The sequence below is a fragment of the Melospiza melodia genome, chromosome 12 (genome assembly GCF_035770615.1).
Source record: "Melospiza melodia melodia isolate bMelMel2 chromosome 12, bMelMel2.pri, whole genome shotgun sequence".
Taxonomy (NCBI): Eukaryota; Metazoa; Chordata; class Aves; order Passeriformes; family Passerellidae; genus Melospiza; species Melospiza melodia.
In genome coordinates this window covers 12,640,571-12,663,924 of record NC_086205.1, presented here as the reverse complement: position 1 = coordinate 12,663,924, position 23,354 = coordinate 12,640,571, and the positions used below count along the sequence as shown (strand labels likewise).

At 41.8% G+C, this 23,354-nt stretch overlaps 1 long non-coding RNA gene across 1 annotated transcript in view; it reads left to right on the top strand.

Annotated features, from left to right (window-relative positions):
- Positions 1-1,406: 1,406 nt before the first annotated feature.
- Positions 1,407-23,354, top strand: part of LOC134423636 (uncharacterized) — a 226,680-nt gene continuing 204,732 nt past the window's right edge. The window contains exons 1-3 of the long non-coding RNA XR_010029159.1: positions 1,407-1,587; positions 5,178-5,248; positions 20,368-20,462. This is a non-coding gene — a long non-coding RNA (uncharacterized LOC134423636). The remainder of the gene's footprint in view (positions 1,588-5,177; positions 5,249-20,367; positions 20,463-23,354) is intronic.

The following is a 23,354-nucleotide window of genomic DNA, read 5'->3' as shown; positions in this document are numbered from 1 at the left end:
TGTGCTGCAAGGGAGGTATTTTCATCCTCCACAGGGGTGAGCCATAGTAAATCTGCCTGCTGTGGGTAACCCTTAATCAGCCCAGCTAAGCACATCTGGAGAACAGGCGTTCAAAGCCATGAAACACCACGGCCTCAGCTGCTCAGAAGCTCTCCTCCTGCTGCAGGGAGGCAGGAGGGGCCCTTGGCCTGACCAAAGCTGGCACTTCTGATGTTGAAATCAGAGTCTGCCTGCCTGAAGGTTACCTGGGTGGGTGTAGCAGAAAAAATGGCTTGGAAAATACTGATTTATAAGTAAAATCATGCTGCTACTGCAGCTGACACCAGTGATGAAATGGGAAGCAAAAGAGATTAAACTCTCTTTGGAAAGATGAGTTGGTGAAGGCAATGATTTGGATCTCAACCTGCCAATTAACCCATCTAGAGGAGTCACTGTGAAGGATTCCCCCAGCCAATGTTTTGATGAAGTAGTTGAGTGGTATAAAATCACAAATCCAACACAACTGGTATTTTACTCTCTTTCATTACAACAATTTTTCAATTATGTTTCTTTTCATTAAGCTCATAATGCAGATTAACAGATTCCCCTGCCATTTTAAAGGAAAACTGTGTAGTGATACTAAGTAAAACATTTAGGGAAGAGGGACAACTGATTTTCAGTATCTTTATCATCTGTCAATGACAAGATGGATAATCAAATGTTCTCTGTCTTTGCAGAGTGGAGTTTATGTTTAAATGGGTGGGTCTAGTCAAAGCTTAAAGGAAATATCACAATATATTTTTGGTAGAGAAGACTCCCAATGCTAATGAGCAGCCAAATCTGTCTCGGGGAAACAGTTTGTTACTAAAAATAAATTGCAGCCTAACTGTAACTAAAATCAGATTGCAGAAACCAAGCTACTCCGATTCCTGATTTCTGCTACAGAAGGAGATGAATCTATTACAAACAGCTATTATTATTATATATTTTTAAATGTGCCGACTGAGCCCTGTTTTGAAATTAATCCACTTATGAGCTTCTATCAAATGCTTACAGCATTCTCCAGAGATTTTTCTTCAGTCTCTGCAAAGCCAGTGAGGAACCAGTTCATAGTTATGAGGCCAAAAGGAAAAACAGTGCACATGAGCTATTTATAGAATATGAAGCAAAACAGTGTGATAAAGGGCAAATGAAAGATTTCAACGAGAGGTTTTTCGTTCCCAGTCACATGGTCTTTACATGCAATTTCTTTTTTACTATACAATTTAGCAGGGAAATTAAATCACTTGACAGCAGCCTTTTTCTGGTTAGAAAAGAACTGTTCAGTGCTCCTTTACCATTTATAATATGCTCACTTGTGGCTGTTGCTGTTTGAGAGGGTTTGTTTGCAAAAGTTTCTGCAGGGCCAATACTTTCCTGGCAGGTGGAAGCAGAAATGGTGGCCAGAGGTTGCCCTGGGAAGATTTCAGTGTGGAGCATGGAACACCACCCTGCTGCCGAGCACAACATGCAGAGTTCTTAATCGTGAGCCCCAGACATTTGGGAAAACAGGACAAGGATTCCCCTCCTCTGAAACTCTGACAGTTATAGGAGTAGAAGCAAGCAAAGGTAAATCCAACCTTTCTAATTGCTTTTGTGTCCCATCACCCTCTGTATATAAATGTCCTTGTTGTGTTCATGCCTTTTTGTTCTTATTGCAAAGAGCAAAGGACATTTTTGTCCTGGGAGTTTATCAACAACCTCATTCATTTTGAATATATTTCTTTCAGATTAGTTTGTTCAAGTCAAGTATCTGTGCTCCATCTCTAGGGGCTCTCTTTAAGCAATTCTGACCTTGAAAAAAACCCCAACTTGACCTGGATGCCAGATTGTGACTTAGCCTAACACCGTATTCGACTCTTTCAGAAACACAGGAGTTGCCAATTTTTTGACAATGACTAAAATTAGATATTTTACTGCCTAAGTGTGATGACTCCAAGAAGGGGAATGGTGCAGAAAAGAAATTGCATGAACTCTGTCCTAGAGGTCCAGGCTGATAAAAATAAATGGCTTCTCAGATAGATTTCTTTTTGTTATCTCTCATTTTCTTTGTGTCTGTGATAAAGTTTGAGGGAGGCTAAAGAAACTGGATAGTTTATCTCTCAAATATAGAGGCTGATGCTGTCATTTCAGAATATTTTCACAGAGAAGGTGATTTATGGCAGCAGCCTCTTCTCCTTGGACACGAGCAGCACATTTGCAGGTTTGCAGTGTGTTCGCATCCTGAGCTTCTCCCCACGCAGGCCATCACCCAGCCTGTCTTGTCTCATCTGTGCCAGATTCCTCTTTAGTCCTGGGAGCTCCTGTGTTACACTAATACTTCACACACTCATTCTGCCTTGTGGCAGGTGAACGGGTGGATGAAATGCTGAGGCTTTAGCAGCAGTGGTGCTGTATGGGAGCTGAGTGCTGCAGCTGGGGAGCTGGGGAGCAAGGAGCAATGAATGTGGTACATCTGTCTGTAGTCAGTCAGTCCCTCAGACAAATTTACAGATTTGCTGTTGGGAACAAGTCTTTTTAGTGAAGCTTCTCCAGGCCCTTGCAAAGATATGAATGTACTCCAGAACCCTGATGAATGATAAGCAGAAACACTGAAAGACAAATTTCCATTGTTGCTTCTCAGACACATGAACTCCTTCAGAAGTCAGGAGTTACACCGAATTTAAAGAAATCAATGTTGGCTTCCTCCCAGAATGTAAACTCTTTTTAAGAGCTCTGTTTTATGTGTCTGTGTGTATGTGTGTATATACATATATAATGTTGTTTTCAAATACCCAGTGGAAATTTAATGGAGTTGCAGGAACAGCAGAATGGAGGAGAACTAAGTCTATATCCAGCACATAACCCAAACAGTGCTGCTGCATTGATCCCCAAGAGGAAGGCAGGGCAGTAGTGCAAAACTAGAGCTGAGAGGTTTGGAGCTGCTCAGTCCCATTGAACAACAAGAAAAATCCCCACCTTTTCTGCTCCTCCAGTGTTCCTGCTGGACACTAAAACCAGGCTAAAAATAAAACCAAGGAAAACTGGAAGAAAAAAAAAATATTGGAAAGAGTGGAAGGAAAAAAAAGTTATTTTCAGCAGTGTATTCTGTGCAAGCTTTACTTTGCTGGGAGACAATTAAAATGGCAATTTTGAGCCCTGATGGCTCATTGTAGTTGTTCAGAAATGTGGTGCTCCCATTTCCCTCTACCCCTGGAACTTGCTGGTCAGACTGGCAGTGTCTCTGGGGACCCTGCATTCCCAGCAACTGCACAGGGGTGAGGCAGAGGAGTGAGGAGGTGCTGTCACCCTGCCGTGTGAGCTGGAGGGGGTCCCCTCTCTGTCACACCCTGTGCAGAAGCAGTAGGGCCCAGGCAGTGGCAAGGGGAGGTGACAGGAGTGTGGAGAGCAGGGCTTTGGAGCTGCCTGAGCCTGGCTTTGCTTCCCTCAGCTGTTTCTGGGTGCATGATAAGGCCTCAGCTCATCAGTTCCTGTCTACTGTGGCATCACTGATATTTATTCACTTGTAGTCACTTGTGTGTGGAGCCAGCACAGGCCTCTCTCAGACTGTGAGCAGAAGTACAGCCAGTAGATTTAGGCTGGAAACCAAGACAAACCTCACATGCAAGTTCTGCTACCAGTGACCTGGAGCAAGGGTGAGTCCGAGAGAAGGGCCCTAAAGCCATGGTGGTGTTGGAGCACAACTGGACACAAATCCTCCTCTCTGCACTGCCTGTTCCAGCCTGAGGCTCAGCCCCCGCAAGTGAGAAACAGGCTGATCCCATTCATTACTGTCACCTTCAAATATAAACCTGCTGGAAAAGAGAACTCTCAAAGCCATCCCATACTCTCTGTGCTAACAACATAGTGCTTGTAAGAAGAGCACACCATGAAGTGGCAGTGTGTTCTTTTTTTATTTTTTTTTTTAAGCTGATCAAGAGGAACAAGAGACACAGGAGAGTGGCTTAAGGGTATTCAGATCACAAGACTTTCTGATGAAGAGAACATGCAGCTGGCTGCATATGCTATTCCAGAAAAATAAACACTACTTGTAAATATCCAGCCCTCTTGCCATCTCTGAAGAATTTCTGCCAGCTGATGTAAGTAGCTGAGGAAGAGGTTGGAAAGCTGTCACCCTTGTGTGTTGGCAGGGTGAAACAAGCAGCCAGCAAAATCTGGGGCAGGCAAAGATAAGAAGGGACTGTCCAACCCCTGTTCTGCTGGATTGGGTGTTGTGAGCCTGGCATTCTGCTGAAGCACACACAAGTAGAATGCACTGCAATTTACACTGAAGGCTCAAAGGGCAAACCTTACTGGGCACAGGCCTGTTTTAAGGAGTTGCTGAAATGGTCCCTTAAAGTTTGGGACTACATCACGTGCTCTTATGCGCTCTCAGCTGTCCAAAGCTGGCTTTTATCCTGCCACTCCAGATGCAGGGAAGTCCTTTGGCACAGATGGGATCCTCTGGAATTGCTGAGGGGGCTGAGTGCAGGCAGAGCAGGGCCTTGGCTGGAAGGGCACCCAGATACTGAGCTGAGCTTTCAGCCCTAGGAGCTCTGCACGGGCTATGAAGTGAAGCAGCCCTTACTCAGAGAGACTTTTCTGGCACAAAGGCAGTACTGAAGCAAGATCTCCCATGTTTTGAAGGAAGCATTGATTTGTAAAGTTTCATGTAAAGTGATAGGTCTCCTTCCTGAAGAGTGGCTGAGGCTTCAGAAAAAAACATTATGCCTTTTATATATTTCTCTTTTCTTTGCTCTTACAGTTTGCCTACACAGTTGTAGAGACTACTGCAAGAAGTTTTAATTTTGGTATAAGAATTCATCTCCTTCTGCCCCTCTTTTCTCATATGAAGTCAATGAAGTGTAAGTTCAGGTACTATCTGGGTGTGCTCACTCAATTTCAACAGTTATAAGTTTCCAAAATTTGGACTCCAGCCCACAGACACATGTGATTTTGATACAACATGTCTGATTCCCTGCATTGTTACCTCCTCTTACAGCGTTTTACTTACACTGCAATAGCATTAAATTAACTTTAGCATGAGTCATACACGAGCATACATGCAGGTTTGTATGTACACAGAAACAGGGAGAAGGCAAATACACTAGGATACTTAGAGTGCTTAGTATCTATATTTTTGCATAACAAAATCCAATTCTGTTTCCATTTTTACACAGACTTGTCTGATTACTTAATCCAAAGCCACATCCTCCACTCCACGGCTGCCAAAGTGAACCACAGGCAAGAGGTGAGCTGTGTTTGGTCAGTCCCCATGCAAGTTGTTCTTTCCTTTTTTACTTCTCCTGCTTTGTGGTTTGCTTGCTCTTCCTTTTTTGCCTTTTTTTTTTTTTTTTTTTGCCGCCGTATTTTTGGTTTGTTTTGGGGTTTTTTGGTCATCATTTTATATATGATCCTCTTGGTTTGGGATGTTCTTTACTTATGTGTTTACATTGCACCTAATCACATTGGGCTGTGATCCAAATTTGGGCCTGTGTGCTACTGGAATAGAAATAATAATGTCTTGTTGCTTTGCTAGGCAGTCAGGTTGGGATCTGCAACTCTACTCTGTTTGTGGGCACTACCCGCTGCAGGACTGCTTTCTAAATTTTTGCCTGATTGTATGTAGTACAAATACCCCTGGCACAGCAAAATAATGAACAGCAGCAGCATAGCAAAAAATTCAGCTGTGGCAATGGTGAAAGCATTTTCTTGCAGGAGTGAAATTGTGCTGTAAGTACTTGTTGGTTTGTTAGAAATCTTGGGATGTGTAAATATAACTGATCCCATCTAGGTTAAGGGAGTTTATTGGTGAGTCTGAGGTTAAAAAACCCCTAAAGCTCAAAGGATAAGGGAAACAGGTGCTTTCCCAGAGCCTTGGAAGTTATGCTACAATCAGTATTTCCCTTGCCTTTGGGCTTAATAATATACTAAAGTTGATATGTTATAGCTATGGTAACATTTATAATAAGAAAATATGCAAATACAGCAGCAACATAGTTTTCCCAGACTGCTTAGCAAGTAAATGGTTGTGTACAGAATAGCCTTCAATCCTGTGAGCATCTTTCTGTCAGAGGCAGCTCCTGTTATTTATGATAGCAATAAAACTACTGATTATTATTGGACAAATTTCTCAGACATGGAAAAAAAAACTTCAGATATTTTACTTACAAATCTTTCAGTATGTAACAAAAGGTTTGAGGTTTCAGAAGTTTAGTCCCTGAGGATAAACAAATAAAGTTGTAAAGAGCACACCTTGCTAATATGATTGTTCCTTATTAGCATAATAGTTTTCAAATAAACAACCTGCTAATGTCTCTAATAAGCAATTACTCTATGATGAAAACTGCAAATGGGGCCCACTGGTGGGTAACAGATAACAGTAAAATCTGTCAATAAAACAAATATTGTTCTGCCTGAACAGCTCTCTTCTTCACTCCAAGAGAAGAACAGACCTGCCTGGGTATTTTTATAGGCTGATACTTGACAGCCAGATATGTTACAATGCTGCTCCTCTGATGCTTTGTTGTGATATTATGTGGAGTCTTTACTCTTTATGGTGTTAGTCTTACAACAAAATAAGCCAGAGATCTTTACTTATTTGGAGCTACCTACTCTTGAGTCCAATAAAACCACAGTAGGGTGAATGCTTGCCCAGGACTAGGGATTTGACAGATTAATAGAGTTTGCTTTCTTTCATAAAAGGAAAATGATAATTAAAAATTTGGAGTCCGTCCTATCTCTGAAACATGCAAATTAACGGAAGTAGCATCTCAGCACTCTCTTCTTCTTGCTATTCTAAATCATTTGCAGTGGCAAAAAGGTGTTAAATGCATGCAACAATCTAACTTTTCCAAACATTGAAAAGTGTGAAAAAAAGTAATAATTTTTTAAGCATGGTTGACAAACTATTTTCAAAACATTTGCAGTGTAATTTACATACTTGCCTAGTTGCTCTACCATTGATTACAAACCTGTGTTGTGCTTGCTTTGTCCCTGTACTTCTGCACTCATTTTTCCAAAATAATTTTGCATTAAGTTCTCAAGAAATAAGGGTATAGAATATGAGAAAATCACAAATCCCCAAGCCTGGTCCCTTCCAAATTCCATGGTGAATATGAGGGTTTTATTTTATATATAGCTTTGTAGAAGTAGGATCATTTGAAGGAAAATCTTGAGCAATTCTTATCTTTGTTCCATTCTGGACTGACATCATGGTACAAAAACGCAAGGAATGTACAGTAAAGCCTGGTGTGGGAAGAAGATCTTGACAGAAAGATGATTAATGGTGTCTGAAAGAGGGAAAACAGTTATGTAAGAAATACAGCCCATGAGGCTGAAACTGAAGAAACCATCACAGGTGCAGGCTGTAAACAGGCCCCAGAGGGAAGAATATTGGTCTTTTAAAGGTGGACTCTGTAAACAAACAGACGAGGCATAGGAAATATCCTTCCATATAAATTTTTATGGTACAAATAAGTACATGGAGCACATAAGCACTGTAAGTGTTTATAAACTCAAAGAACATCCATATTGCAGTAAAGCTGCACAAATAGTACCACAGTGTAAATTTATATAGCATGAGGCAGATGTGTGGTCTGATGGCTTAGTTTGTTTTTCTGACTTTAGCAAATGACATGATTTCTCTGTCTCTGGTTTTGTTTTGTTCCATTTAGCTGCTCTCAGCTACATAATTGTTCTTTCAGCTTGTAAATATTATGGTCAACCTCCAGCAAAGTTTAGATGAGGCCAATCAAATGTAAACAAGTGTGTCTGCACCAATGATGTGAGTAAGCAAAGTCATCTCTTGTGATGTTTCCTCCCCCTTTTCTTACTCCTCTGGGACTGCAAGAGCTTTGTGGAGCCTGCTGTGGTACTGCACAGCCTGGGGTTCAGTTTAACTGCCTGCCTGGGATTGTTTTTTCTTTATTTTTTCCCGCTATTTGGTGTTGAATTTATCTTGTGAAATGAGAATAATGGACCAGGATCATCTCTGGGGAGCATCTCACATCTGTCCTTGCTTCTGCCCCTGCTCTAGGGGTGGCTGCCTGCAATCTCAGCACAAAGTTAATACAGGTGTGAGGTGCAGTGCAGGGGCCCAGCAGGGCTGAGGGTCAGCAGACTCCTGAGGAGCTGCAGCCAGATGCAGGGCTGTGACACAGAGGGGTGGCAGTGCTGCTGGCAGACCCTCTGTACAGTTCCCAGCAGGGCTCAGCCCCCAGGCTGCTGTGCTGCCAGCTGCACAGGGCTCTGGCCTGGTGGCTCTGGCAGAGCTCTTTCTGTGCCAGGGCACCAAGTGCTGCAGTCACCAAACCCTCTGGGTGAAAGCCTTTGCATTAAAAGAGTGCACATGGACCAACTTTTATCCTTGAATGTGATCTTTAGGGTTTCACTCCATGTTGCTCTACTGTACTGTGCAGCCCCAAACCTACAGGACATACTGGCAACACAGTGAATGCATCCCATGGGCTTTCTGCTGCAAACACAAGAAAGCAGGTGGGTTTTCCCTGCATGCAACCTCCTCCCCTGGCTTTGGAGCCTCTCACTGTTGTGCACTGAACACAGGCCCTGCCTGCTCCCCTGCATCCAATCTTTACCTGCCTCCCAGCCCAGTTTTGTGTCTCCAAGTGCCCAAATCCTGTTGTAGCTTTTTGCAACTGTAGCAGTTCAACACTACTGGTAGCCTGACATTCCACACCTCATGCTCCCATAAGCAGTGGACTGTTGGGTCACAATTTTTTGTTAGATGTGAATTAACCTTTAAGGAAAAAACCCACCAAAGTAATGACTGCAATGCTATTGATCTCCTGGGAACAGAGCCTGGGAGGTGTCTGACATTTTACATTGTTATCTATGGGAGAGGAAGGAGCTGGGCTGTTTTTTCCCACAAGAAATGTATCTATTTTTGAGAGCAAAGTACTTTCTTTGCCATGGGACCCAAAACAGTTTTCATTCACTGACTCACAGTCTCTGGAGGCCTTTTCCCTGAGCTGAGGAGGCAAATGCTTAGTGGTTTGTAGATGGAAAAGTGACAGCCCAATTAGCTAAAACTGTTAATTTAAAGGTAAAGATGTTACCTGTTTACAGCTATCTTAGCTTTGAGAACCAAACAGTCTCCACCAGCCTCATTCCTCTGTTTTTACATACAGAGGTGCTGTAGGTTTGGTCATAATAACCATTGGGTGAGAATCTGAAAGCAATGTATCAACAGCATATGATTTATTCTGTGGTTCTTGTGCAGAAAGCCAGACTATGATTTCATGCTTTCCTGTTTCTCTTTTTTGTCTTCTTATGGTATGAAAATCATTATTTGCTATTTGCTATTAAATTTTTCCAATAGCCAATTTGCTTAATTATGGATGAATGTTAATTGATTAATTTTTCCTTCCCAAGAGACAATCTCACCAAGACCCAGGCAGAAACAACAGGACATGGATTTGGACAACGTTCACCTGGTATCTGTTCTTGTGGCGCATGGCAGAGCCAGTGTGGGTCAGCTCGGCTGCTCCTGGCCTCAGACTGATCCACAGGAGGCTTCCATGTGTGCTGCTATTTATTCTTTGAATGATGAGGAATGTCTGTAACAGCATTCATGGTCCAAGCAGCTGCAAACTCCCTGCTGCATCTCTGCAGGGTCTGAGGGTGGATCCACTTCTGCCTTGTCCACATGGAAGGACAGGACTTGGTGGCAAATGTACTCTGGGAGCTGCCAGTGTCCAGCCAGGCTGGAAGTTTTGGCAGGCATGGGACACTGGCAGGTGGGACCAGACATCTAAACATGCTTTTCTCTTTCATTCAGAGATTGCATAGGGACTGTTTAACCTTTAGACAAAGCCTTTCCAAATAAAATGCTTTACCAAAGGAACAAAATATCAAGGAAAGAGGTATAACAATATTTAGAATTCTTCCACATTGCAAAATCTGTGCGAGGAACTTCAGAAGAGCTACTACCAAATGTTCCCGGTAGCATTTCTTAATATTTGTAGTTGTTCTTAAATGTATATACCTAATCAGCTTTTTAACCTGTGCTCCAGGCATAGTGAAGTAAAAAAAAATATTTTAAAAATTGCCTGAAGGGATGAAGTCTCTTGGTATTTATGGTAAATGCACTGCTTTGCTCTTGTTAGGAACTTTCATTAGTTTGAACTGTCTGTCTTAATGCAGCTTGTAAATTACTGACAGTAAAGGAGATTCCAAAATGGCATGTGTTACCATGGAATGCATTTACTGTTAATAAATAATAAAGAGGTACCACTTATATATCCTGAAGTCAAAAAGGAACTTTGGGTTTCTTATTTAGAAGATGATATCTTAATTGAGCTCACCTGAGAGATCACTGGGTAATGTTCATGTGATGTTTTTCCTTAAGGTGTGTCTGTCAGGTGCAGTTGGTTGTTTTGAAAAACACAGCAAAGAATTTCAGTGCAGTGAAAACATTGTGCTCTCTACTCACCACAAGTCATGTTTTCTGTTGGCTTTCTGGGGCTTGGTGTGACTGAGGCTGTGCCACAAGAGGACAGAGGGTCTGTGAGCTTCCATATCTTGAGGCACAGAGGCAGCAGAGCTACAGGACAACATGCTGGAGTGGGATCCTGGCTGGGTTGTAACCTACCTTATCTAACAACTAAGAGCTCCTTGCACTACATTTTTGATGCTGGTGGGCAGGCTATGGACATGCAATGTGCTGAAGTGTGGACAGGACTGGCAGTCAGTACGTGGTGTCTTTGGGGAAGGATTCCAGTCTGTAAAGGACCTGCTGCAGCTGATTTTGTGCTTTTTCCTCCTATTCTTTTGAATCAGCCTCATGTGCAGAATGTCTGCTCAAAATCCTTCTTACTGATGTTTCATGGTCTCTTATTTCCATTATTTGACAATTACTAAAAAGAGATCTTGTAACTGATGCAGCATTAAGAGCAGATCTTATATAAAAATCAGTAGTTTCTTTCTATTCTCCCTGCTTTTGTGGCTTATTATAAAAGTGTCAATCTCTCACTGCTATCTAACAAACAAACTTCTGCCCTGGATCCATTTCCTCTTGGGCAGTTTGCCAGGAATAACAAATTAAACTCCAGCTCTCAGTTTAAGAAGTTTCACTTCACTGAGTTCAAGTACAGTCTATTATCCTGACTAAGTGATAGAGGAGCCCTTTGATGTTTGCTTCTTGAGTGGTTTATACAAGCCAGGGCTTCCTGTAGGAAAAACAGCTGCAGCTGAAGGAAATACTTGATTGATCAGGTAACCTCTTCCTCTCACTCTTTCTTGCGAGTGCCTGAGTGCCCAATGACAGAACCATGCCGAGATACAGAGACCCAGTATAGTCTCCATCAGAAGTCACAGTTTGATGATGTTTCTCAGTTTTTCAGGTGAGAGGGACCAATCCTGCTCCTTCCACCTTCCTGTTCCCCACTGTTTTCCCCACAGCAGCTCTGGTGGTCCACCGTGGCTTGTTCAACCTACTTAATTTGTAAGACTTCACAAACAAAATTAAGTGGTAAGGGGACAGGGGACAGAGGAATAACATATGTCAGAACAGAAGTCTTCCCTCTGCACCTGCCAGCCAGCAGGTCAGCCTGGCTGTGTCACTGGGCCATGCACTCAGGGCTCCTCCAGAATCCTCTGACCTTCAGCTAGGTCCCACTCTGAGCTCTTTCTGGAAGATGCTGGTTTTCTCCTTTGATCACCAGGGGCTGTGTTCATTTCATCACATAAAATGGTTCAGTGCTGTGTTTTTTCTCTCTATAAGAAGGTACAGTGATGCTCCCCTCCCAGTAATTCTGGCCTGCAAGTTTGAGGGAAAAGCAGAAGTTGGCTAGAATATATTGAGAAAAAACAGGGGGTGTGAAGTGCAACCTGGTCAGAGCATAGGACTCAGCTAAAAACAAAAAGGAAAAGAAAGAGCTACCAGCAAACCTTACATTGTCTGAGCTGTTTCTAGATACCCACTTTTCTGTGGTCAGTGGTAGTGAACTGCTGTGCTTGATTTCTGAATCTGAGTGTGTAAAGACTCCCTCTGTTAGCTTGTCACTCACAGATAATTGGGGTATTTTTTCTGTGCCAATAAATGTTCACAAATGCTTTGCTTCTCCCTGGTTCTTTACCGGAGTGGCCACAACACGTGGTGGGTGCAGCATTGATTTCCTGTCCACTTTGGAGTACCTGGGCACAGAAGTGACTTGCAGAACTCTTGCCTCCAACCAAGGGCACAGCTGAACGGCTTGTGAGCAGCACTGCAGTGCCAGAAGCAGCTGTGCTAATAGTCCAGTGTTACAGAGGAGGTCTTGCTCCCCTACTTAGCTCCTGGCCTTGCAATTGTGCTGCTTTCCTTGACTTGGGTGTTGGGTGCCTGTCAGATGACTACTGAGTTGATTCAACTCACTAACTCAAAAAAAAATCATCTCCATGTAACATTGTCACCGTTGGCTGGAAGCAGAGCATGAGGAGATTTGGAGGCAAACAGGCTTTATTTTGCAATTAGATGTTGCAATACCTGTGGATATTGCATGCTCCACAGTGTTGCAAGAGTCCCTTGAACAGAACTCATTAAATTTGGTTTGTAAAATCTTGTCTAAAGTATGGGTATTGGAAGTTGTGAAATTACCTGTTATTCAGTGCATGCAAAGCAATCCTATACTATTTTATTACAACTTATTTTGGATTGTGTAGAAGCAGATTTTCCTTCAGCTATAGCTTTCCTTTCAGCTATATCCATGTCTGAAGCTCTTTCAATCCCAAGCACCCAGACTCTCCTGCCCTCCTTTGTTATACAGAGCAGCATTTTAGTAAGGTCTAATTACTGTAGAAATGCACATGTTAGAGACCTCAGTGTTTCCTTGCTTTGGAGCCTGATGTAACAGGCAGTTTCAGAGTACCCTCTGGATGCCTGAATAAACCTGGGAGTTGTCTTTTTCCCACAAGTTATTTGCTGTTATCCACTTTTCAAGAACTGGACTCCCATCCCAGAGAACTTTGGAAACCTTTTTGCATGGAGCCCCAGGAGTTTGTCCCATGTAATGGACACTGATGTTTTCCAATCAGCAATGTTATTTTTAAGCTCTGCCATGTCACGTTATCTTATTGCTTCACAGACCCCGTGACTGCTTGTGCCTGCAGACAAATCTAGCACAGGCCAGAGGGAGGGTAATTCTGCCTTTTTGGTCTGCCCCCTCCCCTCTTACACCCCAGAGGTCTATTTCTATCTGGGAGTGGAGGCTGGGAGGCCAGTTGTCCATATGTGACTTTATGTGACAGTGCCTCTGTGAATCCAGGCAGCCTGGCCGCCTTCTCTGAACCTTTCCTGTAGCCCACGGTGCTGCTTCTTCCCCCACTGAGACTTTTGCCTGTACACAGCTGTAAGTTTTCTTGGAAATCATTTCTAAAGCAGTTATAATTTTCCTATTGTACACCCAAAATGTGTACACCTTTTCAAAGAAACCCAAATGTTTCTTTGAAACCCTCCTCTTCCTGCCTTCCCATAGAAACGCTCATCAGCTAGTTCAGCATTTGTGCATTCCTTTTCTTTCCTAGAGCCAATGATACTCCTTTCTCAGTCTGAGGATGGATAAAGGATGGTTCCTCACTAAATGGAAGCATATTTTTCCTCTCAAGAGGCTTGCTTTTATCCAAGTTGATTCTTGAAGAAAGACAAAAATGCCAGAAAGAGAGATGTGAGCTGAAGCAATTTGTTTGCCTGCCTGCCAGGCTCACCCTTACATCAAAGTCCAGTGGAATTGTGTGGTCAGATTGTCAGGTGTGTGTCCTGAGTGTGAGGAAATGAAGTACACAATAACTACAATGGAATAAGCTTTTAGAAAAGTTGAATTGGCCAAGTCTCAGTCACCCTTCTTTTGGTTCCACTCATTAAAAAGACATATTCTTATTTTCTCATGGACTCTCTTCTGGATGGAGCATTAGAATGAGTTCCATTATGCTCATCCCATGCAGGTAGTATATCCTCTGGGAAAAGCAAGTGATAAAATTTTGCTGTCTTTGCCAAGATTCTCTTTTTTGCATTAAAAGAAACACATTCCAAGGTGGGTCTCAGTTGTAGATAATTTTATTTATGGTATTTTTAAATTTGGTTTTGAATTTCAATTTTTAGAATCATCAGCTTTGAAGTGGTAATCCAGGCTGGATCCAGATTCTGACTTGCAGAATGTTTGGAACAAGGTGTTTCAAATGAATAGCATTTTGTTTGGATGAATTCTGATTATTTGAAATGCCTAATACTTAATACTGTTAGTCAATTGGATTTGTTGTGCAGAAGAACCAGACTATCCTAGTTGCCCAAACCCCTCAGACTGGCCCTGGGTGTGCTCATGGAGACACAAGAGCAGGTACCTCAGCATCCCCTTCTGAAAGTCTCCTCTGTGCAGGGTGTGGTATCTCCCCTTGCAGCTGCAAGGCTGGAACTGCAGCTTCTGTGACTGACTGCAGCTCTGATGGTAAACATAAACCAGAAATACACTGACTATTTGCACTGAGAGACAAAGCAGCCCTATGGCAATAGGATCCTGACTGCCAGCATTTCTTGTCTGCCAATTTACTTCTTTAGTAACTGGGATAAGGCCTTAGGGGGAAAAAACCATGACAACGAACATGGCAAAATATGAAGCTCCTTTTCTTTAGCAGCAACTGCTCTCTTCCCAAAGCTGGCAGTGAGGGAGAAGACATGAAGAGAGCCTGAAGCTCCTTTTTACCCAGTGTGTGTATCTTTGTCATTGATTTCTACATCTAGCAAAGGACATGTAAGAAATTCCTGCCCCAACAGATTGTTCCTGTCACAGGGTTTTGAGCTGGCATGTCACAGAGCCAGGACACACTGCCCCACAAACAGCTGCACCTGTGTCCCTGGCATGGTGAGCTGCTGTGGAGTAGCCACAAGCACAAAGTCTCACTCACAGCACACCTTGGGCAGCCAGTGCAGCTCAAGGGAAGGGACCCTTCCCACCTGCTGGCCAAGCAGCAGCAAGTGTGCTCTGCTGCTCTTGTTCATTGTTTTTGCAGGTGATTGCAGTTGGAATGCTGAAGGGCTGGATGCTTCTCTTTATTGAGAGGAAAGAAGACTGTGACATAATAATTTGATTGAAAAATATGCAAGGAAGGACAGAGGGAAGAGAAGCAAAGTTTTGACATCTCTCCAGCAAGAATGGAAGAGGAAGGTGATGATAGGTCCTTCTTAGGAAAGATTTGCTGCTTCCTTATGAGTCACTCCCATTCAGTTGGAGGACCTTGTGTTGTCTTTTGCCCAGCATGGGAATAGCCGAAGCATCTCCCACAGAAATTTTAGGAGTCACAAGCCCATGTCCATTGAGTTCAGCTTTGGGAACTTGAAGTTTGTTGTGCCAGCAGCTCAGTGTGCTTCTGTCTGTATGTGCTACTGGTAAAGGCATTAATTGCAAATCGGTTTTCAGGGTTTTTGGCTTTCACTTTTGTGTTATAACACCCCTCCTAAAACTTTGGGGAAAGGATGGGAGAAAAGGAAAACTGCACGCAACTGACATTTTAATATTACTATTGAACTATTCTGATGAGAGAGAATCCTGGAAGTTTTTTAGTGATTTGAAACATTTCCATTTCTTTGGAAAAGTCTTTGCAGAAGCAGATTCTGGGATTTTGGCTGGCATTTCCCAGCAGCTGTTGCCAGCTTTCCTACAGGTCTGCTACAAAGTGCATCGACTCTGGTGTGCTGTGAGACTGTGTGTTCCTGGATGTTTTGTCTCTGTGACAGTCCCCAGTCCTCATTTCAAATTTTAGAAGTCTGCACAATGATAAAGACTTGAGCATCACACTGCGCAAGTGCAAATGGAAACTGCCTTTGCTTGACCCCCTAAGGCCCACCGTCTTTGCTAATAAAGATTCACTGTGTAACTCCCCATTAAAAGTGGCAGTTGGAGGCCAGGAAAAAATCAGTTATCCAGTGTTTGAAATGTCCGCTTAGCTGCTGGGAGCCACCATTTGATCTTAAGCAGGATACTTAGATGTGCTCATTTTTAAGTGTCAGGTAGTTCAATGACTTCACTCAGCATTTGCATTTTATGGGGGTACATGTAACCTGAGGAACGAAAGGAAAGTTTGCTATTTCCTGTAAACATTTTTATATAAAAGTGTCACATGAAAGGCTGTTGGATGAAAAAATTACTGTATTGTGGAGTGCCTGGAAAAAATCACTTAGGCATTATTTTAATCCTTGGCAGTAACTATTCCAATGTATATTGTGTGTTTAAGAAACCTAGAACATTGTTCCTAAAATGACTTTCTTACGACTCTGGGTACAGAGCCAAGTGCAGGGAATCTGTGTTTGGGCGAGCAGATAGAGGCTGTCCCCTTTGGGACAGTCAGACCATGTAAGGATGCAGAAGGATTCTGACTGTTTTACCTGGAATTTAATTCAGACCACATCGGCTTAGCAGTGGCATAAGCCTGTAACCAAAGCAAGTAATTCTAAAGGTCCACAGTCATTAGGTAACTTTCCTTATTCCCCAACAAAAAACATTGATAATGAGTTCTCTCTCTTTGTCTTCTCAGACTCTTTTGATTGGTTGAAAGGTGTTAAACATGCCACTCTTTTAGGGCTTTCATCTTTATGGCAACAGTGTTAAGTTGCTCTCCTTGCATAATTACAGGATAAAAAAGAACAGGGAACAAAAGACCCTGGAAAAGCCTGAAGGTACCCAAATGATGCAAGTGCAAAACACATTTTGTGACCATGAGGTGTAAATCAAAGATCTTATATATTCAATAGGAAATTTTGTTCTTTCAAGTGGAAAAAATGTTTTAGTGATTAATTTTATGTTTAATCTTGTATCCCCCCACAGAAATCTAAGTTTAAAGAGTGATCTAGTGACTGAAAACAGAAATAGATCAAGAATTTCAAGCCTTGATGTGTCTCCAGCAGAAAACAAGTGCCAGTAAGAAACAATCATATCCCTTTAATAGAGAAATTGGTGGCTCAGGTCACCACCTACCCTGACAAGTCCTTTTCTCTTGTGCCATTTGTTGGTTTTGCTGTTATCTGTAGGAATGATCAAGGAGACTGATGTGTCATTGGAGAGCAGAAGAGAGGTCACACATGAAACTTGTCTCCTGCACTGTCTTTAGGTTTAACTTGTTAGGTTTAACAAAACCAAATTCACATTTGAAAAAAATGGCTTTATGCTGTAAGGAGCAAGTGTTACATAGAGCAAATGGTTATAATTATAATTTGAATTATCTTTTTATCAGTCCCAAAGTATAAAATACCTCTACTACATGAAACCTAGATAAGTTTTGGAGGCATATTATATAGTACAGTGGGATTCTGCAGAGACAGGTAGAAGTGTCAGACTGACACTGGATAGAAGCAAATGTAGGTTAGCTGAAATTCTAGGGCACCTCAGAGATGCTTTAAGAAAGTGTGATTCTACAGTGTTTTTAAGAAGATGAGAGTGAAAAAAACAAACAAATGTTTACCTGTTTTAATAATATAGTCTGCAAAGATTTTGACATCTGTTTTTAGTGGTAACTGAAAGCTGAGGGATTTGGGGAAATTGAGCTGTCTGTGTGGGTAGAATCAGAGGAATGTTCTTTAATGCCACATCCCAGGATGTGAACTGACAAAGCTGCTTTCTATGTAAAATGCATAAGACACAAGCTTTTTTCTGCCATATGTAAACTGAACCACTGGCAAATGTTCCAAAGTTCAGCATTTTCTCCATTTAGGCTCCCTGCAATTCAGAAAACTATTGAAATGTTTTTTGTTATCTCTGGACAAATCCTCTTGCCTGAATGCAGGCCTGCCCCATGCTCTCTTGCCTGGGCTCATTGCTGATCTGAATCAGCTCCACTCAAGCTCTCCTGTAGTGTTTGGAGGATCTCTGTCTGTCTGGCCTGGCAGGCTGCTGCCAGGGACTTTCCTCAGGATTAGAAAGGTGCAAAATCTGTTCATGCCTCTCCCTGTGAGGAAGCCCATCAGTGAGCAAGATTTGGACACAACCCAGGTAAGCATTACTGAGTCTGCTGAGACACAACTGCATGTTCCACAAAACATCAGCAAAGGGATCCCCTCGCAGCTTTCGGAAAAGAAACGGCTGGGTGATTTTATACTGATATATATCCAGGTGGACCTGGCTCTGGAAAACGTGATTTGGTTTATGCTGTTGAGAAAAGTCAGGTTCCAAGACAGCTCTATCAGAGCAAAGAGCAGATGGCTGATGCTCTTTATCAGTAAAGAGCATCACCCCTGGCATAATCTACCTACTCTTCTTCTTCGATCTTGTTTTTACGGTTACATCGGAGACCAAGAGATTGGAGCCTAACTCAACAAAGTAAGACACGGCACAATGCACAGAATATCTGAGTATCCCACCTGTCCTGGGGACAGATCAGTACCAAGCTGGTTGGAGAAGCCCTTGCGTGCCTCAACTGGTGCAGTAGTTGTCAACTCACATGAGAGGCAAAGGAAAGCAGCTACAATGTACAAGTTAACTTGCAGGAACCATTTCTGGAAGAGTCAAACAGTAAGAACTTCTAATGAAGTCTTGCTTTAATACCTGACAAATTAAAAATGCTCCTTCTTTTACATATGTTTTTAATATGCGTGTACTTTCCAACTGAAATGTTTTTATATCTGATGCAACCTCTTCATAGGACAGGATTTCTTCTAAAAAGGCATAAATGTCTAAAATAGTGCCTTTATTAGTGTTTTGTTACTTAATTAGTGCTTAAAACATTGACCAGTAGCTCCATATACTTCTTGCAATTGCAAATGTTGTGCCCATGCTAATACTGCAAATGTTTTGGGTGGTACAGATTAAGAAATGTGTCCCCAATGAAATGTACATTGACAGTTGTTTTGTGTTGTGTTGTGACATTACACTACTTCAGTTTAATTCTGTTATCTGGTCAGTTGTAGTATTCTGATGGGACTGGGGAAGATAAGGTTACAGAAAGAGGCTGATATGAGGAAACCTCATGTGCTGCATTTGATTGGGTCAAATGCATGGCGTTGTATATAGATAAAGAAGTCTGTTCTTGTTGGTTAGCAGCTTCTATTATGGAGCAGAGGAAAAGATAGTGCTGTTTCATCCCTGTTTCAATCCAGTAGGAGTCCATTCCTCATCTAAGCTTTAGTGATTGTGACATGATGTCTTTGGGAAGAGTGACATAAAAGAGAGGAAATGACGTTTGGAGAGGAAAATGCCACTTGACCTCAGAGGCTTGTCCACCCTTAAGTTTTTCTTAACCCCCACTTTTCTGTTTTGTCACTAGATCCTTTAATCCCTTCTCTCTCCATAAAAGTGCCAAGATGTCTCCAAGCCACTTAGACTGCAGTGTTTCCATATTCTTAGTTGGCAACTAATTCCATGAGTTCATTATTCTGACCCTGAGTGAAACAGTTTGAATTTCCGGTATACACAATTATTTTAGGTTATGACTTCTGACTTTTGAACCCCTCACCAGAATGCACCATTTAAATCTCTTCATCAGCTCTGAGTGCTGTCACTGGGTCAACTTGGTGTCAATATTCCTCTAACAGCATTATGCTACTCAGAATTTCTTCCTATTTCTTCTCTTGGAACAAGTTCAGCAAAATCTGCAAGCTTCTGTTCAGAAGGCGTGATTCTTTCACTATTATTCATGTTCTCCAGGAGTCATGGGATTGTTTACAGCATATGGGACAGTTAGGTGCTTTTTGAAAAGTAAACTGGAGTCAGTAACTGATAGTCCTTGCTGTGCATTTCATGCTCTCTGCAGCTGTGCTGGGCTGCATTCTGGTCTCATCTGCAGCAATACAGGCAGTAAGCAGCACAAGCAATTTTAGTACATGAGCTGAGTGCAAAAAGAGGTATAACTTCACAGAGCTGATATGCTGACATTCCCCTGTGTAGTAAATATATTCTACATGCATTTTGTTTCCAGTTTAAAACATCTTCATTTTCAAAAATATAATTAAAAATCAGCAGATATTAAATACCCAGTCACTGCACATGGAAAAAGATAATCTGATTTATATTACTGTTTCTTTCACATATTTTGCTCTGTAGCTGCAGGAAGTAATATGATATTAAAGAGTAATTTTCCATCCAGTTGCTTCATCCATTTATTGTATTGATATTGTCAAGTGCTCCTGTAAAATAAACTAGCAGCCCAGACTCACTTAATTCAGCCAAATACTAATCTACCAGTATATATCTTTAGTGAAGCCTGATTTGGTGGAAGGGAGTTCAATTGAGGGTGCAAAATGGACATACAGATGGATTCCCAGATGGAACTGTTTTGAAGTTTGTGTAAAAGCAGATAATAATCTCCTGAAATGCACTCTCAGCCAAAAAAGAGCATAAAAGGACTTACACCACTGAAGTGGTATTTACTATTTTTTATTTCCTTCCTTAGCTTGCTATCAGCCATGGGAATTTACAAGCTTTCCAACGTGACTGAAGAAATCCAGGAAACCACAATGACAGATCCACTTGAAACAACCATTTCATGTGAGTGAGTTGAAGAAATACAAAATTTTTTTTATCAGTGGCTAAAGATGTCTATTGGAAACATCACTAATATTACAAAGTTCAGTGTATCTTAGAATGTTTCTCATGCACAGCTGGCAGGGATTTGTTGGCATCAGTACGTTTTTTAAGTGAAGGCCACTGTAAGCAATATACTTCTCTCAGAAACGAGGGTAAGATTAAAAGTTTTGGGCACTTTCTGTAAATAAGGGATTTGTTTTTCTCTTTAAACACTAATTTGTAAAAAAGAGATCTGCTAAGAAAATAGGACCTTGCTTCCACAGAACATACACCTTCCTTTTTCAATAATCCAGGATTCCATCTTTTTATTGTAAATTTGCTGAAACTCAAGATGGTGACACTTCTACTAATTAATTCTATAGGAAGTGTTCAGAGCCTGGCTTTGAGAAACAGTGGGGTATTCACTACTTCTCTATTACAAAATTCTGGGCAGAGAACCTGTCAGAACCTTTATTTGTTCCACAAACAGCTACTGTGGGTTGAAATGGAGAAAGCAGTTTGTCAGAGCGAATCTCAGATCCCAAGCTGAGCTTCCAAAGCAAGCAAAATAAAATAAATTGAGGACAATTTATCTTTAAATCAGTAAGATACAAGCAGTGTGGAATCTCACAGGTAATACCTGGTGGGAATAGCCAAACTACTGTAGCTAGTGAGGTACTACTGTATATCTGAGCATGTGGGTTTAAGATTGCTTTTGGAAAATACTCTTTGTCTCTTTGTCAGCTGTGCTATCCTTCTCTTTTTTTTTTTTTTTTTTCATGCTTTGTTGAGTCTTCTACTTAGTCTACTTTAGGTCTCATGAGTGGAAGTTTTCTTGACTGCAGTCTGCAGGTGACAACAGTATCACACAAAGCTGACACACTTATGCCCATCCCAAGTATGTTTTTGGGGTAGAGCTTCATTTAGAACAAGTTTTTGGTGCAAACAAAGGCATATGGGCCCACACTCTCTGGCTTTTCCAAGAGGCGTTTTTGCTGGTTTCCACACCATGGTTTGTGTATGCTCACCACCAAGAGCTATTAATTCAATAGGACTGAGATTGCTTCCCATAACACAGTACTCCATTGCTGCCTTGTTAAAATGATAATGTGGTTTTTTTGTAGGTTACAAGCAGTCCTTGGAATTTTGTAATTTCATTGGAAGATGCCTAGAATTACCAATTAACTTCAGGCTTAATTGGCTTATTAGCTTGTCTTGTAACTCTGCCTTCCCTTTAAATTTTCAGCTTTTTTCCCAGATGTTGCTCAGCAGAATGTCATTTTGTACTTATTTCAATTTTGTGGATGCTTGGTGAAAAATTCTGCTTGGTTTTGAATCTAGTTTAAATAACTATGCCTATATAGAACCTAGTTTGCCCTGTATAAAATTTTGTACTGGCACCAATGTAAACAGAGCTGAAATGGCTAGCAGGCCACAGGATAATAAATCAGAATGATTAGTCAGCCTCCTGGGACACAGATGAGTCAGCTCAGGTCAAGACACTTCTGGGAAAACTAGATAGCTGGTAAATGTATTACCAGCTGACTATCAAAGTCCCTGTGCCATACCAGGAAATATCCCTGCCTTGGGCAATTCTTCCTCTCCTGCAATGACAGAAGCAAACAGTTGTTAAGAATGCTCTCCTTCTTTCTATTCCTTGCTACCTACTCTGGCAAGTCAAACAAATTGCTTCTCCATATTTGTGGGCTAACAACCCAGCTTTTTATTAGATGCAGCACTATTCACAGTGTAACATGCAACCTTTTAATCTTCTAGTAGACAAGAGGTAGAGTTACCTCACAATCTTTTAAAATTTGTTTATTTAATAATCTTTTCTTCTTATATCAAATGGGGTCCAGACTGTGATTTCAGAATAATGCCAGGAATGTCCTCTTTTACTGCAGCACACTCAGCTGTGATATACAGAATTAAAGCCTGTGCTCACACCTGAGTAAGGATTACATAGTTTGCTTCATAATAAGATGTGAAACTAGCCTCCCATCTGTTCTCATCATTATCTCTTCCTTTTCATACTGGCGATTAAAGGGCACTTGAAATGCCCTGTTGGGGCTAAACACTGATGCCTCAAGGTAAAGATGTTCCTTAAACTCATCTGGAAACACCCACAGCTCCTTTTTAATTTGACAGGCAGATCCACAAGGCCCTTTGCCTGTTTATTTTGTTTTTATAAGTAACTCCCTCTCCTAATAAACTCTTTCTATCTTAGCCTTTTCCATATAATGTTATTTTAGCTACCTCTAGATATGCCACAAACAGGGAGAGCCTTGGTGATTTCTCCATGACCTCAGCAGGGATGAATTTACTAAGGAGTCTGTTAGTTACCTCTGCTCCTTCCCTTCCCTTTGCTTTTGTCTATTATCATTTCTCAGCAGAACCTGTCAGCCAGGACCTGTTGAACATCATAGGTGGATCCAAGTCTGATCTAATAATTCACATCCATTTTTTATGCCCCTGAAGCTTTGGGTAGTAACCTCATTCCAACATGCTCTCTTTATCTCATGTGTACCTGTGTGTCAGAGGTGTAGCACCATCCAGAGATTCGGGACAGATGGAGCTGATGGGAGTGGAACTGTCTGGAAACGTTCCAGTGATGCCAAGGTCTGCAAACACAGATCTGTTGAGGCTGAAATATTTGGAATTACATGCATTTTTGCTGAATTGCTGCAGCCTTGCTAGAGAATATAATCTTGCATCTGGCATATGGCTGCCTTGGGAACATGATCCCCATGCCTCTTGGAGTCTCAGATCTCAGGCTGACCGATAGGCCTGCCCTGCTTCAGGAGACTTTGAGAACTCCACAGAGGAGCAGCCCACCCAGGCAATGTGTTCTGGAAGGGGTTCCTTGTGTTTGTG